This window comes from Hemitrygon akajei, chromosome 28 (genome assembly GCF_048418815.1).
Source record: "Hemitrygon akajei chromosome 28, sHemAka1.3, whole genome shotgun sequence".
Classification (NCBI taxonomy): Eukaryota; Metazoa; Chordata; class Chondrichthyes; order Myliobatiformes; family Dasyatidae; genus Hemitrygon; species Hemitrygon akajei.
Window position 1 is genome coordinate 21874136 of NC_133151.1, and position 16715 is coordinate 21890850.

Sequence of the window (16715 nt, forward strand, 5' to 3'; positions counted from 1 at the left end):
ATTCATGCCCTAGGTTATGCACATTTCAGAGCACACCACAGTGAACAGAATCATCTTGATGTTTGTTCACTGCGATACTGGAGCTTTTCACACGTGTCCTTCCCACAGCAGTCTCTCACTTTTCTCCAGCCATTCAGTCACCTATTATCTTCAACGATTAGCCAAACCAGGTGCTCTCATTCCAGCGCAACTCCGTCTTCCAATCAACATTTTCATCACAGTCATACATTTATATTTCTGCTTTCGTAATGCCACGGGCGGGAAACGACATGTAGCCCATCCAATTCTGAAGCCATCACTCCCACTTCAATCAGCTTCACTCAAACACGGCTTCTGTATCTCCGCTCTGTCGGACGATCGCGACCCCAACTGGACATAACACGAACTGCACCACACTGAAGAATCCGACCGACAACATTCAGAATCACCTCCAGCCACACTCATGCACTTCCAGCGTCCCACTGCTCCAACCCTCGCAACTCGCCTACCAATTCCACAAGTCATTTCAATCCATGGGTCACTCGAAAATTATTATGGGCTGGCCAGGCCAGTCCATCAACGATGGAATTGCTCTCCCTCACATTTTCCCCGGTCAACCGATCTCGGCAGCTTCCTGCTCTCACTCTAACCCAGCTTCCCACAACCAGCAACAAAACATGTCGGATGATGAGATCACACTGAGTGCTGTCAGTCTACTCGCCATCCACTCTCTCATCACCCCCCCCCCCCACTACGAGAGTAAACTAACCCCTTTATTGTGATTAATAAATGCAACATACGGTCACAGAATCATGCATCTCCCCCCCCCCCCCCGCACCGCTGAAACAGGCCGTTCGGCCCACAATGTCCGTGCTGACGATCAAGTACCGATCATAACAAAAACGACCTCGCTCAGCAGCTATTTCCTTCAGAGTCTTGATAATTCAAGTACTCGCCCAGACAATTCTCTAATGTTGTGAGTGTACCTGCCTCCGCCGGTCAATAACGAGTGATTTGGAATGTAAACCGCCCAATGAAGGCTGTGTGTTTTCGTGTTGTGTGCCTGACACCGGTGTAGAGCCGGGTCTTCTGTTCGGCGGGAGATGAAGGAAGGAGACGCCGGAGGGAAGGACCCGGAATGGGACCATGATTCTACATCGTCCGCGGACGTAGGAGGAGGATCGGCGAATGGGAAACTATCAGCTCTAACTTGTGCACTTCAGACTGTTTTATTAAAATTGGCCATTTTCTTTGTTTTTCCTACTAACCCTTTAGTCAAATTAAGAATTATAAAGCTAAATAGTTTAATTGTATATGGTGTACTACCTGTTATTCCGTGGTACATTTTGAACACGGTAACAAATCACTCAGCATCCACATAAACAGGGGTTTGAGCTGGGCTTGCACCTCTATCTCAGATGTTTGGCCGGGCCGTATATTGTCTTCCCTAGACTTACGCAGCAGACCGGACTAGAGTGCGTTGCCAATATGTGGCCAAACAAGGTAGCAGGGTCATAGAAGTCAGAGATCATTCTAAGGAGTGGTGGGATGAGCTGACAACATCGATACTAATGGGGAATTGTCTGGGAGATGGAGTAATATGCTGACAAGAGCAACGTCATCCATTTGTAAGAAAAAATACAGTTCAGATGATAATTTAAATGCTGAAAAAATGCAGTAAGCTGCTGTGCAGGGTGACTTGGGACCGCGATTGCAAACGTTTCGTTCAATTGGTTATCAACCTGCAAATAGAATGTTGGCTAGAGAAATTGAATTTTAGAGCAGGGAGGTTATGCTGCAACTTTACAGGGTACTGGTGAGGCCATAATGTCACAGAAATGTACAACACAGAAACAGGCCCTTCACCCCATAACTATTTAAATTGCCTAATCCCATCTGCGTGCACCAAGGCTATTGACCTCCATAGCCCGATCAGCCATGAACCTATCCAGACTTCACTGGTACATTGAAATCGAGCTTGCACGTACCACTTGTGTTTTCCACAACCTTCTGAGTGACGAACTTTCCCCTCATGATCCCTTAAACCTTTCACCTTTCACCCTCAACCCATGACCTCCGGTTGTCATCCCACCCAACCTGAGGGGGAAAAGCTTGCTTGCATGTTACCGAACAATACCCCTCATAATTTTGTGTACCCCTTTCAAATATCCTCTCAATCCTCTACCTTCCGAGAAATAAAGTTCTAATCTATTCAATCTTTCCTTATTACTCAGGTCCTCCAGACCCAGCAACGTCCTTGTAATATTTCCCTTCACTCTTTCAAACTTATTTGCATTCCTGTGAGTTGGCAAACAAAACTGCACACAATACTTCAAATTATGCCTCACCACTGACTTATTCAACTTCAAAATACACTCCATCTCCTGCACTCGATACTTTGATATGCCAAAAGCTTTCTTTATGACACTATCTACCTTGACACCCCTTTCAACTATTATGGACATGTAATCCCAGTTCCCTTTTTCTAGCATACTCCTTACTTCCCCACGGTTCACTGTACCCCACAGGAGTGCAAGAACTCACGCTTGTCAGCGTTAAGTTCCATCTGCCAATTTCAGCCCATTTTACCAGCTGGTCCACATCCCACTGCAATCTATGATAGCGTTCCTCGCTGTCCACAGCAGCCCTAATCTTGATGTGAGCCGTATATTTGTGATCCAGTTCACCACATTATCACACAGATCATTGATATAGATGACAGACAACAATAGACCCAACACAAATCCCTGAAACGTTTTATCCAACCCATTATGCAGGACCTTGTCAAATACCTTGCTGAAGTCCATGTAGACAACATCCACTTCCTTCCCTTTGTGAACGTTTCTGATAACTTCCTTGAAAACTCTATAAGATAAGTTGACATGACCTACCACGCTCGACGCCGATGAATATCCTTAATCAGTTCATGTTTATCCAAATACTTATAAATCCAGCCCCTCTAAATACATTCCATTTACTTTGCAAATAATGATGTCTGGCTTAAGGGCTTATCATTTCCAGGTTTAAGTTTTGAGCCATCCTTAAAGAGCGGAACAACATTGCTACCCTCCAGTCCTCTGGTAGCACATCTGTTGCAAAGTATGATTTAAATATCTCTGGTAGAGTTCTGGCACTCTCTGCACTTCCCTCCTGCAGAGTCCGAGGGAACACCCTGGGGATTTATCTATCCTAATTTATCTGAGGAAAGCAAACATCTCCTCCTCTGTAATCTGTATAGGGTCCATGAAATAGATGCTGCTTTGTCTCACTTCTATAGACACTGTGTCCATCTCCTGAATGTGCAAAATACAGGGGGTGGCTGGATGAAGCAGCGTGGATAACTTCACTCACTTCAACCCCGAGCAACCTCTGCACTCATTAGCAATGACTCTTTAACTCAGTATTATTTGTTTGTTTGTTCCTTTATTTCTAGTTGCAAAATGTTAGTCTTTGTGTGTTTTATTTCTTTGATCCTATTGCTTTTATTTGTTCTACTCCGAATGTCTGCAGGAAAAAAATCTCAATTACATGGTGACGTTGTATGTGTCTTGGTGACAAATTTACTTTGTACATTGAAAACTGCATGCAGATCTGGTTTTCTTTGTTCAGGAAAGATACTGGGTTTGCTGGATTTGCAGAGGAGGTTCACCAGGTTGATTCTGGAGAAGGTGGAGTTAGTCAATGAGAAGAGATTGAGTTGCCTGGGACTCTACATGATGGAATTCAGAAGAATGAGAGGGGACATTAGAGAAATATACAAAATTGTGAAAAGGGATGAATGAAGTGGAGTCGGGAATATTGTCTCCACTGCTCAGTAAGACTAAAACTAGGGGATATAGCATTGTGATTAAGATTCAGGGAAATAGATTTAGGATGGTGTTGAGGAGAAACTGCTCCTCCCAGAGAGTAGTGAATCTGCAGAATTCTCTGCCCATGGAAGAAGTGGACGTGACCTTATCATGGCATTTTTCAATGAAGTTACCAGGAGGATAGACGAGGAAAAGGCAGTAGATGTTGTCCGTATGGGCTTCAGGAAGCCCGTTGACAAGTTCCCGCATTGTAAACGGCAATTTTTGAATGGTATTCCAGATGAGGTAGTAAGTTGGATTACATATTGGCTTTGCTGGAGAAGCTAGAGTGTGGTAGCATATGTTGCCTCTCTGACTAGAGGCCAGTGATTAATGGTGTGATGCAGGAATCGGTGCTGTGTCTGTTGTTATTGACCATCTAAAGCAAGAATCTTGATGATAATGTGATAAATTGGATCAGCAAATGTGTGGATGACACCAAGATTGGGGGCATAGTGGACAGCAAGAAATGTTATCAAAGCTTGCTATGGGATATGGACCAGTTCAAAAAATGGAGTTTAATGCAGACAAGTCTTAGGTGTTACACTTTGCAAGGAGAAGCAATGGTTGACTTGTCGGGTGGGCAGTCGGGCACTGATAGTCCGTGGGCCAGTAGGGTTGGACAGTACCATCTGAGAGGAATAATGCTTATAGTGGTTTTTGGCAAGGTATGCATCTCTAGAGTTAGAAAATATGTGATAACATTGCACCAGTGGTAGCTTTGTGTATGCTATCATGCATTTGATAACACTACCCAAAAATAAGCATTTCTGAAAAGTGGCCAATATAAAGTACAACATATATATTCAAACCAGTGGTACTTTGTCATCAATGATCCCTCAACATTGAAATTTGTAGCAATGATAGCCAAGTTCAAGCACTTTTCATCAAATGTTGTTCTGAAATTCTGCATTGAAAACTATGTCACTGGTGGCACTCACAATACAGTGCGAATTTCAGTAGAGTGAATCATTTCATTTTTAGAAAAATGTTTGTCTTTTGTTTATTTTGGAAAAGTCAATTAAAAACCCCAGGACACATATAATTACGTGGATTTGTAGAGAAGTTATTCAGGGATTCAGATAAGCAATCCCTTTTTGTATATATTCTGTAATAATATCAGTACAGCAGAAAATGTTACCACACCCCCCAAAGGGTAAAAAAAAAACACATTTGGAGAGATTTCTGGAGTTTTATCAATGTCATGATATTTCCATATTGTTGTATCAAATCAAAACAATCTTAAGCTTTTGTCATAGCATATAGAATTACAGTACAATAATTCAAATGTGGGGTTCCAAACGGCCATAACCTAGGCCCCATTTGGTTGTAAAATGAATATATTTAATCAAAGACTGTTTTCCATAATTATTTTCAATACTTTCAGAACCTATTAATAATCATAATAATTTTCCAAGTCTTCCACGTCTTCCACATCTTCATCTGAACTTTCCACACTCTCCGAGGTGGATGCCTGGTGCTCACAGTCTGCCAGTCTACACATGTCAGTACACCTGAGGCCATTTGCAACACACATACTTCTTGGGAGTGAACATTTCTATGGACAGTTACAGGCCAGTAGATCCAGGACGACATCGGGTGCTAGCTGGCCTTCCATCCAGTGCACCACCAACTCTTCAGCTTCCTCTACTCTGTCCATCTTCCATCCTCCACCAACAGAGCTTGGCACTTGTGGGTCCTTCTCCAAACATCTTCTCCAGATACCAGCATTGTAGTTGGCTCGCTGTGCATGTTTTGTTTAAGCAGTCCTTGCATGGTGGGAGTTGATAAATTTCGATTTCACCTTTTGTTTGGCACAGAAATGGTGATATCTGAGCTCATTGACCTTGGTGGTCGATGCTTTGCGGGCATACAGGAGACATGTAAATGCCTCCAGTTTGTCCATCAGTTCTGGGGAGAGGCCCCATTCCTGACCAACTCTAAGAATGTGTCCTGAGTTTCCCTGTTGCTGGTCAGAAGATTCAGGGCACTTGTCTTCCCTTTGCCAGCAACAGGCTTACAGTGTCACATCCTGTATATGCGTGCAACCCGATGAGAGCCCTACAAACCTCTATGCCAACAGTGGCAGCAACCTTCCTGATTGGTTGCCTTGGCCCTCCAAACTTTGAGTTCCCTCTGTAGAGTTTGATTTTCCAAGACAACGTCCCTTAATGATACACTTTCAGGAAACATTAACAATTTTCCCCTGTCATCTGGAAATATATCTACCGAATTGCCCAGCTCAGATTCCAGTTTCCTATGAATGTACTTCCTTGTAGAATCCTGCAGGAGTGTAACTCCACCAGATAGCATGAAAGATTCAAGTTCCGTGACCAAAGAAGTGACTTGTATAATCACCTTGTTGGGTATGATATCAGTTCTGATATACTTGAAAAGGTCTTTATAGGCTTCCCTTTCAATCAAGGTAGAGAGAGTTGTAAAAATAGCTTTTGGCACACTGGACTTTATAAATCTATGTACTGAGTACAGGATTTGAGGTGTTCTGTTGAAGATGTAGAAGGTGTTGGTGAGGCCTAATATAAGGTATTGTTTTCAGTTCTGTCACCGATCTATGGGAAATTTATCAAAAATGTCGAAAGAGCGCAGAGTTCACACGGTCAGTCAGGAGCTGCAGCTGGTGCACTTCACTCGTGTGAAGTTAATGGGGCACTGACTGACTCCCTGATCTGCCACATTCTGACACAGAGCATGTCCCTGCCATAACAGCCCATTCCAAACCGGAGAGTGATTCTGAAAAAAGAACCTCTGAAATTTGACTTCCCAGCGTACAACACCTCATATGCCATTTCTCTGCCCACATTTCCAGCTGGACTCTGTTCTATTGAATCTTTTGGCAATGCCTATCACCATCCACATCTGCACCAAATTTCTGTGTCAGTGATGTAGTTTCCTCATTTGTCTCTATGAGCCATTGTTAAGCAGCTGGACAATATTGGCTCATCTTCAGTCCTCTGCAACACTATGTGTAATTAAAAAAAATACTACAAAGATCTCTGTGAAGGCCCCAGCAATCTGCAATCTTGCTTCACTCACTCAATAACGTGGGATGCATCCTAACAAATCCTGGTAATTTATCCACCTAATGTTCTTGGAGAGTCCCGAAGCTCCCAACAGCTTATTATCAAAGTGCCATGGAATATCGGTGCATCCTTCCTGATCATTCTATCCACTATCACTTTCTCTTTGATGGATATTGACATGAAATATTCATTTGGTGCTTTCCCACTTCCTCTAACTCCAGGCATACGTTCCCTCCTTTGCTCTGGAATTGTCGACAATCCTACCTTCTCAGCGGGGCTGCTGTTTTTTCTAATGTATGCATAAAATGCCTTGGCATTCTCTCCAGACATGCTCAGCAAAATCAGCCCCCTTCCGCAACATCACTGAGCACTGCTATTCTATGTTCAAGTTGCACATTGCTGAAAAGTTATCAAGGGTCTTGTCTAATTTCCACTCCCTAAATCTTCCATACAGGTTATTTTTCTTTCTTACTGCATTTGCAGCATCTCTCATCATCTAATGTTCTCAGATATTGCATCCGTGTATTTTCCCCTCATGGAAACAATTTGAATTCTGAACCACTTGTCTTTAAGTAACTCTCACAGATGAGATATGAGTTCACCGAATCACAGCTGCTCGCAATCTCTACTCTTGCCAGTTCCTGCCTGACATAGTTCTCGTTCGCCTGGAACGCACACACAATGCTGGAGATACTCAGCAGGCCAGTCAGCATCAACGGAAAAGCGTAAGATACTTGTCATCCTGATACCCTCCCATGAGAAAAGTCCATTCTTACTCCACGTATCCTCACAAAACTTGTTCCGTCAAATACAGCATTTAAAGTACATTTATTTTTCAAAGTACTTATGTGTCGCAATATGCTACCCCGCGACTCATTTTCTTCAGGCATACACAGTAAGTAAAACGAAACACAATGGATCAATGAAAAGCAGAATGCAACTAAGATAGACAGACCACCAGTGCACAAAAGAAAACAAATGCTATAAAAATATATAATCAATACGAAGTTAATATCGAGAACATAGAGTTGTGGTGTCCCTGAATGTGGATTCATTATTGGGGTGACTGAAAGTGTCCCCTCTGCTTCAAAACCCTTACCTTTGAGGGGTAATGGCTATGCCTGAAACTGGTGCTGTGGGACCAGAAGACCAGGAAATGTGTGTCCACGTCCCATTCCCATTCTGATATGTCTATCCTTGGCCTCCTCTACTGTCAAGCTGAAGCCACAGTCAGGTTGGAGGAACAACACCTTATATTCTGTCTAGGTATCCTTCAGCCTGGTGGCATGAACATTGATTTCTCTAACTTCTGGTAATGCCACTCCTCCCCTTCTTACCCCATCCCTTATTTTTTTATTCCCCCGCATTTTTTTCTCTCTCTGCCCCTCTCACAATCACTCCTTGCATGTTCTCCATCTCCCTCTTGTGCTCTACTCCCCCTTTCTTACTCCCTAGGCCTCCCGTCCCATGATCCTTTCCCTTCTCCAGCTGTGTACCCCTTTTGCCAATCAGCTTTCCAGCTCTTAGCTTCATCCCTCCCCTCCTGTCTTCTATCATTTCGGATTTCCCCCTCCCCCTCCTACTTTCAAATCTCTTACTATCTCTTCTTTCAGTTAGTCTTGTCGAAGGGTCTCGGCCCGAAACGTCGACTCTACTTCTTCCTATAGATGCTGCCTGGCCTGTTGCGTTCACCAGCATTTTGTGAGGATTTACCCATCTTTGTACTCTTTTAGAGCCCAACACTGCCTTCCCCTTAGTAAAAAAACACCTGAGAATATCAACTTAGCCACCATCATCTCGTTTTCCCCTATTTCCTTCTCCTTAGTGAACACCAATGAAGGCAAAGTATTCATTCTCTACCTCGCATGTTAACTCTGGCTCTGGACATAATCTCCCTTTTTGTCCTTATGTGGTCCTGTCCTCTTCCGCAGTATACTATTGTTTCCAGTGTCTGCATAAACTATCTCAGGATTCTCATTGATTCTCCTCAGCGAGGACATTTCCTGGTCACTGTTCATTCTCCTGGTTCACACTGTGACTTGCTTCTTTCTTCCTGTATGTTGCTCCAAGGCCTTGTGCAATTTCAGCTTTCTAAACCTTACATATACCTCCTCTTACTTGTTTTAATTGAATACAATATCACTCATCATCTGAAGTTCCTGAATTTCGCCTTCCTTCTCCTTCCCCACAGGGACAGGAAAGTCCTGAATTCTGATCAGCAAGACAGTAAGTGACTCTCACATATCAGACCTGGACTTAACCAGAATGATCGGCTCCCAGACTACTCTCTACGATTCCTGCCCAATTCTGTTGTAATTTGCCTTCCCCAAATTTGCATTTCTCCATCTGCAGGTCCATTCTGACCCTTACTAATAACAGTCCAAAAACCTCCATAATTATAATCTTTACATTTTTTTCCAAATGAAAGTCCAACCATCTTGCTAGTATCATTTTGCAGCATTAAGTCAACTATCTCTCCCTCCCTGGTGGACCATCTACATACTGTTTCAGGAAAACGTCCCAAAGAAAACGAATAAATAATGCCCCATTCAAGTCTTAGGCGGTTAGGGAGTCCCAGTCATTCTGGGGAGATTATTCACCCACTGGAGCTACTGTAGATTTTTATATCAATCCACAACATGCCGACATATCTGTTCCTCTCTCACACTGGCTATTTGGAGGCCTACAGTATAATCCCATCACAGTGATTGCACCTTTCTCATTCCTGAGTTCCACCCTCATTGTCTCACTGGATGAGGCTCTGGGAAGACGTTGAATTTGTGACATTCTGACTGATCAGCAGTGCATCTCAGCAACATATTTTACCTCCCTCTGGACTCTCTAAATCATCTGAATCCTGGAATGTTTAGCTACCAGTCCTGCTCTTCTCTTAACCGGACTCGAAATATGTCTACCTTAATTGTTCTACATCGGGCACTGAAATAAACACACTTCTGCCCTTTGGTGCACTGTGCTCATTAACGTGGCTCCAGCTTGACTTCCTTTTGGCGTTTCTTGACCTCGTCTCTACCTTCCGCTGAATGCGACTTGATGAACTGTAGTTCGAGTTCCCAACTCCCCCGCCCCCCACCCCGGCCTCTGCATGCCACATGATAAAACTCTTCAGGGTGTCTCCAGCGAAATTCCCTGTCAGAATATCAGCTCCCCTTCACTGCAGGGGTAACCCATCCTTCTTGCACAAGTCCCATATATCTTGGAAGAACTCCCAATGATCTGTATACCTGATGCCCTTTCCCGTGTGCCAGATTGTTAGCTACACATTTAATTGGATGAAAGTTGCCATTTCATTCCTCGCTCGCATGTGACACCAGAATTAATTCTGAGATCACCACCCGAGAGTTCCTACTTCTTAACTTTCGGCCTTACTCCCTAAATTCTCATTGCAGGACCATGTTTCTCTGTTGTTTGTTCCAATAAGGACCACGACCTCTGGCTGCTCACCCGGCCCTTTTAGAGTTGTCTCTACCTTCTCACAGACATCCTTGGCCCTGGTATGATGGGGGTAACGCATCATCCTGCAATCTCACTCATTTCCACTGATACTCCTATTTGTGCCCCCGCTAGAGTGCTTGCTGAATGTGAATCATATCCATCCATCTATATTCCTGTGTTTATCTGATAGGCTCTTTATCATGAAAATTATTTCAAAATTCAGTATGCTCTTTTTTGTTTCCGTTCACTGTATTTACATATGTATACGCAAAGAAAGGAGACTGCACGCTTTATTATAACTCGTACGATATCAATGTAGAAAGAAAACAATAAATACAATAGGAGCAGTGTATAAATCAAAATAACACTTCTCATCCAAGAATCAAGCAGGTCTCAGTGATTGGGGGGATCACAGATGCGATAATGCCACACATTCTGTTCGATCTTTCGTTCTTTCGCTCTCTCTCTCTCTCTCTCTCTCTCTCTCTCTCTCTCTCTCTCTCTCTCTCTCTCTCTCTCTCTCTCTCTCTCTCTCTCTCTCTCTCTCTCTCTCTCACTCTCTCTCTCTCTCTTTCTATCACGCTCTCTCAAGCTCCCTTGAGGAGAAAAAGAGGGTGAAAGGAAGGACGGATAATGACGGGAGCAGGAGTGGATGATACAGACGATAACATACCCCAAGATCAGGCAGTTTTGTCAAAACCGGGAAGCGGGGGGAACGTGTTCGCCTCAAGCTTCAATTTAACAGGGCTGCAAAGGGGATCTCTCTGCGATGGTGTGGACAGTGATGCCGTCCGAATCAACTGTGATCAGCTGTTTTGTAACTCTAAGGCAACGCACACAAAATGGAAAAGAGTGAACGGTTGACAGACTCTGATGAAGTATCGTGGGCCGAAACGACGACAGTTTATTCTTTTCCATAGCCTGACCTGTTGAGTTCCTCCATCATTCTGTGTGTGGAAAAGAGTAAACGGTCGACTTTTAGGACCAAGACCCTTCATTATGAACTGATTTTGTGTGTGTGTTCTTTTATATTTCGATCATCTGCAGATTTTCTCGTGTTTGTTTCGTAACTCTGTTCATCACATTGTTTCCCTTTACTCACAAGAGGGGGTATAGAATAGGGAACATGAAGGCAGCGAATGGTACAACTTTACAGCATTTATTTCAAATGATTAACGAATGTTAAAATCCGATTCAGTGGGTATTTCACCACATTCTTCAGTTCCTCTCGGAATTTGCTCTGAGTCAGGGCGTAAATACACGTGTTGGTGCAGGAACTGAGAATCTGCAGCATTAAAGATGCGTGTTTTGTGATGTAACTGGAATACGTGACAGAATAAACAAAACTTATTGAAATCCGTCTATAGATATGAAATACCACGAATGTTCCCCACAACAATATGAAACTACCGGTTATGCTGAAGAGCAAAACGATGGATTTGCGTCGGTTCTCCATCTCCCGGTCCTTGTCATTCTCTCCACTCTTTTGTCCCCGGAGACCCCTGCGGGCGCGACTGGCCACTAGAATCCGCCTGACAGTCAGAATATTGAACAGAAAAATCAGAAAGAATGGGACACAAGGGGTTAAAATGAGAATACACATCTCAAATGCCGCCCATGAGGGAGAGTTTGTGAAGCTCCGTGAGGGAACACAACCCCAGGGAACACCATCAATTATTTCTCCAGGCTCCAATGCAAAGCCCCAGGGGACAGTCTGCAAACAGGCCAGCACACTCACTGTCCCGATAACCACAGCCGCCGTTCTCTCGGTGCAATATTTTGTTTTCAGCTTCTCACAGCAAATAGCCACAAATCGATCGACGGTGAAAACGACAGTCAGCCAGACTGAGGACACAGTGCTCGCAGAAATCAACCATTCGACGAGTCTGCACACAGGAGTGATTCGCAGGAATGATCGGGGGAAATAAATCTCAGCAGTCCACTTCAGCAGCGGATCGGAGATAACGACCAGGAGATCAGCCGCTGCCATTCCCACCAGGTAGCGAGTGACACATTTGGAGAGACCACACTTTCCCCGGGACAGGATCACAATCGACACCAAGTTCGCTGGAGGAGAGACAGGAAACAGAAAGTTGAAGAATACAGCTGTTTGTGGGGGGGGGGGGGGGGAGATCCTGTGATATTTCCACTTTATTTTTACAATTAGTGGTGGGAGGGTTGAGAAAGGGCGCATAGCTGGCAGAGACAGAGAAGGAGTTTACACAGTAAAATGAAGTCAAAATGATCTGAATACGGATTCCTTACTGATGACAGAAATGTGAAGTGGCAGCTGAAAGCTAAAACTGGGAAACTACCTCCTCAGAGTCAATACTGGGTGGAACATTTTCTACCCGCGTCTCGTCTGGATGAAGTGAATAAATCCGGGCTCTGATGGCGGGGTTCTCTCCATTAGCCAATCATCAGCTTCCATGGCGATCCCTGTCAGCAGCAGAGCAGGTGAAGGAAGGAAGAAAAACAGGAAATGCCGGAAAACTCTTCAAGGGAAAACAGACGATATGGTAAAAGAGTTGAAGTATCTCTCCTCAAGTCAAGTCAAGTCGCTTCTTTTGTCGTTTCAACCATAACTGCTGGTACAGTACACAGTGAAAACGGAACAACGTTCCTCCAGGACCACTGTGCTACATGGAACAACACAAAACTACACTAGACTACGTGAAACAACACAAATCTATATTAAACTTCAGACCAACACGGAACTACATAAATTGCACAAAACTGCAAGACAGTACAATAATTAACAAACAAGACAATAGACACTGTAAAGGGCAAATTACAATGTATTAATAAATGATGTAATGTTTTAGCAGGAATTGAGGAGTCTAATAGTTTGGGGGAAGAAACTGTTGCACAGTCTGGTCGTGAGAGCCCGAATGCTTCGGTACCTTTTGCCAGATGCCAGGAGGGAGAATAGTTTGTATGAGGGGTGTGCGCGGTGCAGTGACTTGAAAACAGAACACTGACTGATTCCAACAGATACAGCGCGGTCTGACACAACCTCACAGACAGACATGACGCCTCCCACTGAATCCATCACAGGGGGGAGGGATTCATCGCCCAGCAGCAAACTCGACGCCGCAGTGAAATGCCTGTAACGGTGTCAGATGTAGATATAATAGAATACATTTCACTGTACTGATGACTATGAAACACCACCTCGCTTTCGCTAATTAGCTCGGCAACGACTTCATTGTGCTGTCCATCAATCGCTTTGCATTCAGCCATATCGCAGATTGCTGAAGTGTCACTACCAGTCGTTGGCTTGATTGTTGCATCTCATTCAGACAACCGCTCACATACAAATGCAGATAATCAATTGGCATGATCTCCGCGGGCTGTATCAACACAATATTTGCAAATGCAGTGCAGCTGCTAAGAGCCCAAAAGCCCAATAACGTCCCGTCATTGATCACAATCCGCTGGAAGAACGCTGCCGGACCCGCTCTGAATCACAGATGTTTGTGGATTCGCTGAATTCCTGCAACAGTTTGATTTTAAATCCAGATCCCAGAACCCACTTCCCAGTGGGTCTATTCCATTCCTGAAATGTAGAACTCTAGGAATGGGCATGTAACAGTGGAACCAGAGATAGAAACATTAGAATTAAACTTCATTTTCCACCAACGGCAGCTGACACTGCGGCTTACCGGGAATTCCAAAGGCTGATATAAAAGGATAGTAAACTTCTCGTATGCGCTGGATGACTGGATACACCATTTCAGTGAGAATCGGTGATTTCTGTTCCTCCAGAATTCACAGCTCCGGCAGACAGATCATCCATTCAAAGCAGCGCTGATTTATACTGAGTATTAATCTCCAGAGATACGGTTATACACCTCACTAACTTTCCTAGTTACAGTCACTTGAACAAACACTTTAATTCAACTACAGTTGCAGAAACAAACATTTTAATTCAACACCATTGTCACTGATGTAAGTATTGCGCCAACTGAAGTAAAATACATCGGAAATCTTGTGCATTACATCAGCACTGTCTCTGGTGACAATGCGGCCTCACGATTTAATTATAAGTACTGGGCCTGGTCACGGAGCAGCTACATTTATAGATTTCAACGTTCTTCTGGCTAATTGTTCATCGATAAACGGAGACCAGCGACACTGTCCGACAATTACCTTCTCTCCCTGCAGTTTCCCATTTGGTACCGTCCTTTATCCTTCAGTTCCTTACTGGTCTCACACACACACAGACGTGCGCGCGCGCACACGCACACGCACACTCATACACACACACACACACACACACACACACACACACACACACACACACACACACACACACACACACACACACACACACACACACACACACACACACACACACACACACACACAGAAACACAGGTTCGAACAAAGATACAATAGGGAGACAGACGTCAATATGGAAACGGTCAAATGAACGCGTTTTTAATGTTCAAACAGGAGAAAATTTACAGATGGTGGAAATCCAAGGTAACCCACGGAACTCTGCTGATTTCCACCAGAATGTTGTGTGTGATGTTGCTGATGAACAGTCTTTTATGAGCATCTCAATCTGCCATAGGTCAAAAGAAAATTGAGAAGAAATGCTCCGTTCTGCCATGGAATGGACAGTCCGGTTAAATAATAAAAATTGTGCTCGAAATTGGGAGAGGAATAGATGCTGGAAGTGAAAGAGAAACAGACAAGCATAAGATACAAAATAGATGAGAGAGAGAGAGAGAGAGAGAGAGAAAGAAAGAGAGTCGCAGATAGTCCATCCAGCTGGACTTTGGTCTACGAAAGGAAACCAGTGCAGTCACTTTCAATTCCCACCATTCAATACTTCACCTGTGGGCCTGCTGTCCGAGATCTTCAATATCAGGGCGCAGTAGTTCATAAGCGAGTTTCTCTTGGTGACTTTTGCCTCTACCTGATTCTATGAATTTCTTTTAAGTTCAAACTGAGACTCGGTAAACCTGGGAATGCTCAGGAGGCTACACCGAATGCCTGGAATGACAAAGTTATCAGTTGAAAAAACGCCCTCAGAATGGCCCAAAATGATGCTGTTTGTTCAGCGTTATTGAATATAATATGAGGTCCTGAGATCAGATACGATCCACAGCCGTACGATTGTGGGTAGGAATTGCTATTGAAGCAATTCTGTTAAACTACAAAGCAACCTTGATTAACGTAATGTGGCATTTGCAAACCTACCAGTGAAAATGGAATTTCCTATGTCAGTAGAATCGGGCTGATTTAGTCCTGGACTTATATTGGGAAGCAAAGCGAGGGAGTCCTGGTGAGTACGTCCTTTTACACACTGTGGTGGTAGTGCGTGGGGCTTGGGGTTGTGTGACAGGTGAAGGTGTTTTAGGTTGTGTGGAAGAAAATGAACGTGAAAACCGAAACTGACAGTGATGAAGACACACATCACACAGCAGTCAATAGTAGCTGAATTAATGACTCCATACGCAACATCAACTTTACACAGATGCCGCCTGAACTATTCAGCATTTTCTCTGTTTCTCAGAGTATTGGGTTCATCAGTGGGTTCCATACATCAGCAAAGACATTAATTCTAAGGTGTGATATTTTAGTGATCCGATACATTGTTGAAATGGGGTTTGTTTTGTCGCCCTGGTTTGGATATGGCCAAAGTGCAATGTGAGAGACACTGAAGCGGGTCGATAGTTCACAAATCTTTCATGTGAACAGTGTTCAAATGAAAGTAAATCAATAAATGCTAGGCAAAAACAGGACTAGTAACCAAAACTCTCAAACAGGTAACGGGCTCAAAAGAACATCTAATTATTGAACGAATAGCGTGAGTCTTCAGAGTCAGTTGACTCCAAAGTCCAGGTTTTCAGGCAAGGCCGATGCAAAACAAAATCGAACCATTGCTGTGCTCTGACCAAGTCTCAAAAAATGAGTCTTACATCAGAGGTCGGTAAGTTGATGGAGAAGATACTGAGAGGCGGGATTTATGAAGGCATCATATGATTAGGATTATTCAGCATGGCTTTGTGAAAGGCAGGTCGTGCCTTATGAGCCTGGTTGAATTTTTTGAGGATGTGACTGCACACAGTGATGAAGGCAGAGCCGTAGATGTAGTGTATATGGATTTCAGCAAGGCATTCGATAAGGAACACAATGCAAGGCACATTGAGAAAGTAAGGAGGCATGGGATCCAAGGGGACGTTGCTTTGTGGATCCAGAACTGGATCCCACAACCCACAGAAGGCAAAAAGTGGTTATAGAGTTGATATATTCTACATGGAGGCTGGTGAACAGTGGTGCACCCCAGAGATCTGTACTGGGACCCCTACTCTTCGTGATTTTTATAAATGACCTGGATGAGGAAGTGGAGGGATGGGTTAGCGAATCTGCTGATGACACA